Consider the following 9,392-nt stretch of genomic DNA (forward strand, 5'->3'; position numbering starts at 1 on the left):
CAGTTTACTCCTACTAGACACTATGTCTTAACTCCTGGGTTATGCAGTTGCAAATTCATGGTGATTCAAATGTAGCTGGAAAAAAGGGTACAGGATGAGACATAAAGAAATTCAGTTAAGTACATTTGAACAAAATCCCAGTGGAAGCAAAAGTCACCGAAATGGAGATCTCTCTACTTTGGGATTTTCACCTGCATAGTTTAAATAGTGCGGATGGAGGAAGAATACAGCTAATACTTCATATGGATACATTCTGTATAAATCTCCTAATCAGATCAGAACTTGAATTATCGTAAGCATCAGAAAGAAAATGGCTCTGTTCTCAACAGCATTAATTATCTTTTGAATTCCTGAGCATAAACTGTTCACCATACAAATAGGAAACAGTGTCTTTACACACGCTACTCCTGATCAGAATGATATCCAAGGATTTGGCATTCTGGGCAGAAAGACAATATCTACTGACTAATATGGGGGGAAAAAAAGGATGATTTTCCTATAAAATCTCAGAATAAGGTAACCAGAATGAACACACTCTAGTCATTAATTTAAACACCATGAACACAATGAAAAGGATGTCAGACTTGGTGAGAACTATGCACCCTGAATAGTAAGTCACCAGTATCAGGAGTAACAAAGAAGTCAAGAGCTGAAAGTGCCAATAGTTGAGGCCTCTATCAGTTAAGGACACTATAATTGTTCAAAGTATTCCGTTAGTTTATGTAAAATATGCGGTCTCATCTCAATGTTATGCAGGAGATTTGAATAATAATTAAATTTTTACAAATGAAGATATTGAATAATCAAAGAGACTTGTAACAAGGAGTGTAAGATCACTAGAACCGGGTTTAAGTCTCAGTCTGTTGTCCTATCCGCAGGGCTATGAATGCTTGAAGTAATGTGCTTGTGGAATCTCCATCCTTGGAGATATTTGAAACTCAGCAGCAGAGTCCCTGAGCAGTCAGATCTGATTGGACCTGTTTTGAGCAGAGAGCTGGGTGGGTCTTGGGGGGCTTTTTCCAACCCAAGTTATTCTGTGAATTTTTATGGTGGAAAGTATGTACTTCTCTGTTCTTACATTACATGTATACCGAATTTCTTGAAGTGTTACACCTGTGGTTTCTTTCCAGTATTTACATTTGCTTTATTGCAAAGAACGTATAAGTGCCTATCATAGTGTTAGCAAATGGGCTCTCTTTTGAGGAAACAGTTTTGAAAATGTTGCATCTGCAATGAATGCTCATCAAAAAGCCCAAAACATTTCTTACAAAAACCATGTTCCTTTTTTCGTTGAACATTTCCAACAATCTTCGATGTGCCATTTCATGGGGGAGAGTCCAAACCAAGACTACAAAGGGAAGAGTGATGGTGTTTTACAACTTCTAATATCAAAACTTTAAAAAAACATTTTATGTGTTTATTAGCTTGTCACTTGATTCCTTACATTATCATGGCATCTTAGGATTAAAATCCCCATAGAAAGCATTTTTGTGTACTTAAATTAATTGCATTTTCCTCCAACTTCCCTATTTTAATAATGTAAAATCTTGCTGGAGTATAGTAATTACTTTGGATTTGTTGGCTTCACTTGATCCCACTGACATGTGAATTGTGTTTTTTTGCTATGTAACTAAATAAAAGGGTCACATGCTTGTCTGTCAGATACAATTGTATTTGCTATAGCTTGGGTTATTTTTTTTACACAATATTTGAATCTAGACTGTGTCTGTTTCATATAAAGAATTCAGTGTATTTTGCAAATCTTTCATAACGGATCAATTTAAAATGATGGAACAATTCAAATTCAATAGCTGTTCCCAAGAAACAGATTGCCAGTGGTCATAGGCCTCTCCCCCAGTAGTGTGGACTATGAACAATGCACCGTTTTTTGTATCCAGTAAAATTCTATATGAAATTCCATCTGCCCAATACCATATATAAAATTTTTAGCAAAATGGAATTTTGTAATTTTGAAAAAGTTGTGATGCATTTCCATATGAGATAGTCAAACTATATACTTTGTTTCTCATTTCTAGTCTCAGTTCTCAATGTGAGAACTGGTAACATCAACTTTCAAAATGGAATATTTACTCCCTAAAATAGTTGTTTGTTTTTTTGTTTTTTTCATTAATGCCTACCTTAGTTACCACAGGATACTGAACTTCCTGATGCACATAGCACAAAAAGAAAATGGTGCATTTTAAGGAAAAACAATAATCCAAACTGAACAATACCCTAGAGTTTTTCATGGAGTTGGACTCGGTGATCCTTGTGGGTCCCTTCCAACTTAGAACATTCTATGATTCTATGATTCTATGAAGACTTCCATTGATTTCACAAGGGCATTTTCATGTGGGGTTACAAATCTTACTTGGGTTTGAAACTTCAGTGTCTCCAGAAGCCTACATGAAACAATCTGGCAACATCTGAAGCATTATCTTTTTGAATTTACCTTCTTGACTAACAGTTTGGTCAATGTTATGCAAAGACAGGTGGAATAACACCTTCTATTGTCCATACATTCCAGCCTAGTGACATTTGTGTATATTGTGTCTAACTGTTGTTCTTGTTCACCATTTATTTGTAGAGGTTTAAACATAAGATGAAGCTTTTTCTGGTCTAAGTGTCAGCAGTATTCCCTCCTTCTATTTTTCTGTACAGAATTACTTGCAAAACCCCAACTGTACACTTATCTTCCTTTCTTATATAACCCATTGCATTCTACAACTTGTATATTAAAAATAGAGTATGTAGTCCTCTAGAAATTCCAGATCTTGATCTTGTGTGCTTCAGTGCTTGCTAGAAGCCCACTGAAGAAGTGTGTGTTATAGGACAATAAACCTGAGACATTTCACACCATGAGGAAAAAAGTTGCAATTCAGATGGACTCTCAACTGAAAGAGTCAGCATGAGGTTGTGATCTCATCTTACACCGTTTGAGGCAGAGACAGCAGTGGCTTCTTGGGTGAAAAGATAAAATATCAGTCTGTTTAGGGTTTACTAGGTCAAATCAGTGCAGAAACTAATTTTCTAGTACCTCTGCAGTATAGACAGCTGATCTGTAAATTAGCATTGAGAAGGGGCCTCGGTGAAGGTGCCCTTGTCCTCTGTTTAGAAAGAGTAGGATGATTTTTCTAGAAATGAGCAAGCAGAAGAAATTATCATTATAGTCCAACAAAGATGCTCAAAAGCATAAAAACATGTATTGTGACAAGTGGTCAAAGCTTAGGATTGTTTAGTGAAATGCTCAATCTCTTTCTGGAAGTATTTACTGAAAAAAAACCCAAAAAACCAAAACAGCAGTATATTCATTTGAACAGATCTGTTCCAAAAGAAGAACATTTTAATTGTTGCCAGATGCAACGTTTTAAAGAACACAACTACACTAAGATTTTTTGGTACTTCCACGATGCTTTTTTATGTGACGGAACTGGTATTTCAGATAGAAGTGTTTTCTTCCTTTTGATAGATAAACATGTGGTGTGCTATGACAGCCTTTCTGATTTCAAACAGAAAAGCTCCCCTGTGGCTTGTCTTTAAAATATAAAACTTACAGAGGGTTCTTATAATGCTGTCATTATTATTTTACTCATATTAAATAATACATTTACAGATACTGCGGCTTGATTTCTGGAAAGAATAGGTTAGAAGGGCAGTAAGATGGGTAAGTTACTTCATTAATCTAATTTCAGTGGGACTTTTGCCTGAAGATCAGACCCCATGTTACTCACCTTTGTGCCATTTTCCTGTTTTCCTTCATTGACTAAGAGAAAATGAAGAACATGTAATTTTACTTAATTTTATATTCATGGAGGACTGCAGCCCATCCCAAACCATTATAATTTTGATGCTGTGTGGTTTTCCAGCTCCATGGAGGATGGGTGAAGGCCAGGTTTCCTCTTGATAGATGTAGGTGTAGATCCACAGATGATAAGACTGCTGAACTCTTCTGAAAATATACGTTTCAAATGATAGTTTGTGACACAAACAGCACTTTTTTTTTCCAACAGAGTAGCAACAGCCACTGTGAAGTTCAGCAACAGTCACACACTTCTATCAGATTATTTTTGTATTATTGCAAGCTGAAACTATCCACATTACGCTGGCACTCCATGTGTTTTCCTTTTACCTCCACCCATTTTCTTCTGTTCTTGTTGCCTGTCTCCTGCCTTTCTCTCTGGTACTTGAAAAAGGTATGTAATCTCCACTTACTGCTGAGAGCCAGCTTAGGTGCCAATCAAGTGACTGTTACACCTCGTGTTGTTTCATTTTCTTCTTCCTCAAAATTTTTTTTCTCTCTTTTTCTTTGAAGACTATTACTCCCATTCTGCTTCCCTCTTCACCTGCATTAAAATTATTTTTTTACTGTTCTCATGTTTTTGGGTTTTTTCTTTCCAGTCACTTCGGATGGATCCTCAGATGCTTTACAGGCCTCTTGCTTTCCTCATCTCCGCCCTCTCTGCTTCTTTCACTTCTCTAATGGAGTCCCAAGGTCTCTCTCAAGTAGCGCTGCAATTTCTCCCTCATCCTCCTTCCATGGTGATTTCATCCTTTCTTTATCACCCGGATCTAAGATATTGAGTTACCAAAGCCGGAGATTAAATATTCCATAATAATACAGCAGGCCTGACAACACTGTGTAAAGTTTTTAGAGAAAATTCCCAGGTAAACTCCTGTCACTATTAGCTCATTCGTATTTCCCAGAGATTTCCTATGTAATGTTTTACAAGGAAATGGCAGAAAAAAGGTAGAATTTAGTGGACAAATAGCAGGAAATATTTCTTGGGACTTCTGAAAGATTGAAGTTCCTCCTGAGAAACTATTGAGGAAATTAAGTGTTAGAGGTTGAAAGGGAAAGTTAAGTTGTGGTTTAGAAACAGCACTAGTGTTGTTTAACAGAAACTAAAGTTTATTTTTAGCACAGCAGGGCCTCTATAGATCAGGGTCAAATGTATCCTACAGTTACAATGCAGAAGTTTGTAACTGGGTGATGGACGAGTACAAATCATTGTTCCTGTCCATAGTTAAGCTGCTCAATCTGGTACATTGCACAGTGGTCAGCAAGTGGAAAAATCCCACAGGCAAACTCCATGTGTATGTGTGTGGCAGAGGGGGGAACTGAGAGGGATGGGGAACAGGGACAGGGATGGTGTATTTTTCCAGAATTATCAAAGGTTTTGAGCCTCTCTGATAGGATTTCATCTGTTCTTGTCCCCAGCCTTGAAATGTGGTATGCACATTACAGCCAGGATGCTCTCTGTGGGGTATTTATCTGCATATCCCGTCCTCTCTCTCACGAGATTGTTGCTCAAGACTCACTGCTAACGTGACATCTAAAATAAATCAAGAAATGTTTAATAGTGAAATTGAGAAAGAATGGAGGCAGATGGGGACATTCAGAAATAATAAAAAAGCCCGTTACTTACTGATTTTTGTAATTGTTTCAAATATGTGTCTGTATATATGTCTCCTCACCTCTCACGTCCTGCTTATCCTTAGATTGTTATCACTTTGGCATAGGAGCATGTATGTTTGGGCAGCACCTCACACAAATGCATCCCTTCTTCTGAAAGAGATCCCTACTTCTGATTTTTTTTTAATTCATATCAATAAATCTTCCCTTGTCCAATTCCAGGATCCAGTAGAGCTATAGCTTTTGGTTTTACTGTTTTTCCTTCATGCTCTGATAAAGCTAAGACTCTTTTTAAAATAATATATAATTAAACTGTGGAATTCGTTGGCTCCAGATGAGAACTTTGTAGGATTTAGAGATAGATAAGGTATTTATATGCATTTTATGTGCCTTTACACTAGCCAGGATAGAAGTACATAACAGAGGTAAGCTTTCATACTTCAGAACAAGAACCAATCCCTGTCTGGGGCTGCAGAGAAATTTCCCCTGCAGCCATATAGTGATGTGGTCCTTTGAAGATGATTTCTACCTTTGCTGAAGCATCTGGTACTGATTTTTGCTGAAGTCAGGATAAGGCACAAGAGAGGGACTATGGGATCCATGTGTTGCTAACGGACAGATACCCCTCTGTTAGGGACAAGCACTTCTAGCCCAAATTGAGGCAGTCTAGAAATAACTGAATTGTTCAACAGTATTTGAAGAGTCGGTATAAACTAAGGACTAAAATTAAGGTCACACTGTTAGCATATATTTGATTAGAGTACACAGCTACTTTAAGATTTGCCAGGCCTTGTCTTTTAATCTCAAATGGATAACGTTTTACATAATTAATTTACAGTCAAACTAGTAATTTGTTCCTTTAGGATCTGGTTAATGATACTTTAACAGCAAATAATCCTTGTGTGATATGACACACTAATGAACACTGGAAGGTGAGGGGAAATAGAGGTTACAAAACAATTTAGTAAGCCTAACTGTGTTTGAAGAAAAATGTTTCTAATTAAACATCTTCTTTGGCACCATTTACCATCATGCATGGTCTTTAATTCAAGACCAAACGGTTGTATAAGAGACAGACTATAGGTTAAACAAAAGTGTTGGGGTTAATGGAGAAATTGCTAGGTGAAGTTGTATATATAGCCTCTACAACAAAGAAGGTCAGAAAAGATGATCATTATAATTCTTTCTTGATTTAAATTCTATCAATCTTCTAAGTGTGACTTGACCTTGGAAGAAAATAAAACACGAAATATTAATTTGAAGAAGATGTGTCCTGGCTGATTCTGAAACCAGTAAGGATTACATTATCTCAAATTAAACTAAAATGTCATGATGCTCAACAGGAAAATACAGGTTCAAAACTGAAGTAAAAGAGAGAACAGCTGCCACCATAAGCAGTACAAATACCAGTGACATGCACCTTACCTATGCACAAACCGTCATCATAGTAACTGCCATGGAAGGTTATGATCTCAAGAGGCATGATCAATGTAATAAACTCCAATATAACTGTGTGTTCCACTGGAGACAGACACATGGATCCCTCAAAAAAACAGAAGAGAATGACTAGATCCTTTGCTCTTAGCCATTAACTGTCTCTCAGGGAATACTGTAAATACACTACGATCATAGCTCGAAAATGCACAGTTATGGATTTACTGATTATTTGTGGGTTTTCAGTTTTGCAGTTGGGGCCAAAATGATGCTGTCGCTAAGCTTCTTCCCATGTGTGGGTGGAAACCGCTAGTTCTCTGTAGACTCTTGGTTTGTTTGTTAGTGCATTGTTGTCAGTTCGTCAGTCCCCTTCCCTATAAGAACATGAGAGGTGTAATTCCTGTAGGAGGAGAGGGTAAACTGAAAATAAACCAGATCAGATTCTGTTGGGAGTCAAAATGGAGTTGGATGTATAAATCAGGGTTAGACTTCAAAATCCAAATCAGAAGAAATATGCTTCTTTGTTGCCCAGAAATTCTTTGAGCCTTTGATGGTATAGTTGTTCTTTTCTCTTGAAATGTCTCCTGCCCAATTTGTTCTTTTCTTTCCTGTTTGTGCTCCAGGATGTAAGACACAGATGATAAACATATCACAGAAATGATAAAAAGAATGGGCATTAATATTACTCTAACACTAAAAAGTTGAGTACAACTTCATTTCAAACTGCAGGTTGATTCACTGGTAGTTTTACATTTATACTACATGGCCACATCACTTCAGAGCCCTCTTTCTCCTTGTTCAGATCCTCACTCTATGTTTTAGTGCCCACCAAAAGGTTTGGATAAGTTCCACTTATGTAAGGATGAAAACATGCCATTCATTTTATAATGTTATGAATTCTAGATACACAGATACATTTGAAAAAGGTTTCCCAACATATTATTTCATTATGTAAAAGTAGTAGTTCATTGCAATTGAAAAATTTGTAGTAGATTCAAACTATCTATGAAAGAAGTCAGTATTGCCCATCTAGTACAGACACTGGATATAAGAATGATTTTGAGTTAACTGATGAAAATTACAGATAGCGGTAGCTAGACACAGTACTAGATAGATAGAGTGTTGAGGCAGAATTCTGTCTGTTGGTGCAAAAAGTAGTCAGTGGCTAGGATTTTCTTTTTCATCTGAGCTCCTACTATTTTCAAGTAGCTTGAATTTCTGAAGAGTGCCCAGAGAGAGAAATCTCTCCTCTGTGGAGAGCATGAGACCTGCACAACCTGCCGGCTGTTCCTGTTGTGTTACCCAGATGGTGGCTGGCTTCAGAACCCCCTTGTGCTCCTGAGCCATCCATTGTTGGGTAGTTTACGCTTTCTTCTATATTGTTTCTTTTTTTTTTTTCCAACTTTCTTATATACCAAAACCAAGTAATATATACACTTTTTTTCCCATTTTTCAGTTTGGCTTTCAAATCCAAAGTATATGCAGAGAGAAGAAATCATTCTTTCTGGAGCACTGTTGGACTAATAGTGTTTTTTTGTTTGCTTTTTTTTTTCTTTTATTCCAGAGCATTTTTTTCTCCTTTAATCTCTTTCAGCAATAGTGGTTGTATGGGCTGTCTGTAACAACAGTAGGCAAGCATTTTTCCATTCCAAACTCAGGAAAGGAGTCTGATAGTATTCCTCCAAAAGAGTATATCAGACCTTTAGGTGGCAGCCAAGGGCTACTGTTTGAATCCCTAGATTTAATACTTGTGTGGTTTATGGTCTCTGCTTCAAGTGGCAAAGAGGATATGATGAAGAATGAATTTCTAATCCATCCAAAAGTAAAGCTGAAGAAATTTCACACAGGTGAAACAATTTTTAAAGAGCTAGATATGTCTGGATATCTAGGAATGCACCTGGGAGCTCTCTCTGTAGTCTGTTACCCTTCTGCCACCCACTGTCTCCTTCAAAGTAGTCTTAAAGGCACAACCTAATGCCTAACATCTTACACTTATTGATAAATCTGTTTAAAAAATGGCAATCAATCTAGTGCTTTTGTGTTGCATTCAGATTGTGAATTATAATGTGTGTCTGGAACTGGAGGTTGGAAACACTTGGTGGTCCATTGGCATGTACCTCCTCTGCCCCATGGCTCATCACAGCAGGGTGGCAGGGGCTGCTGGTCCCCATGCTGCCCTGACACTGCAATGTCTCTACAAGTGTCCTGGGCAATGTGGGGCATGCCATGAGACAATGTGTCTCCAGAGGTGGTCATTCAAATGATATCTTCAGGCTTATTATCCCCATATCACTTTGAAACAGAGCTTTGTGATTTTTTTTTTTTTTTTTGTAATAATAAAAAGGACTTGTCAAGATCATGAGGTTAGTTGGCTGTAGTTATGCAGTAGATGTTTTGAAGTTCTGCTGAAATATATTCTTACGATATGTTATTAAGTGATCTAGAGATGTCAAAATATTTGTTAATGAAGATAAAACTATTTGAAAGAAACTGTAGACTCTAGAGACTTTCTCTTAGGGAAGAAAATGCATCTTTGTCTCTTTGC

Source organism: Patagioenas fasciata, chromosome 2, assembly GCF_037038585.1.
Source record: "Patagioenas fasciata isolate bPatFas1 chromosome 2, bPatFas1.hap1, whole genome shotgun sequence".
Lineage (NCBI taxonomy): Eukaryota > Metazoa > Chordata > Aves > Columbiformes > Columbidae > Patagioenas > Patagioenas fasciata.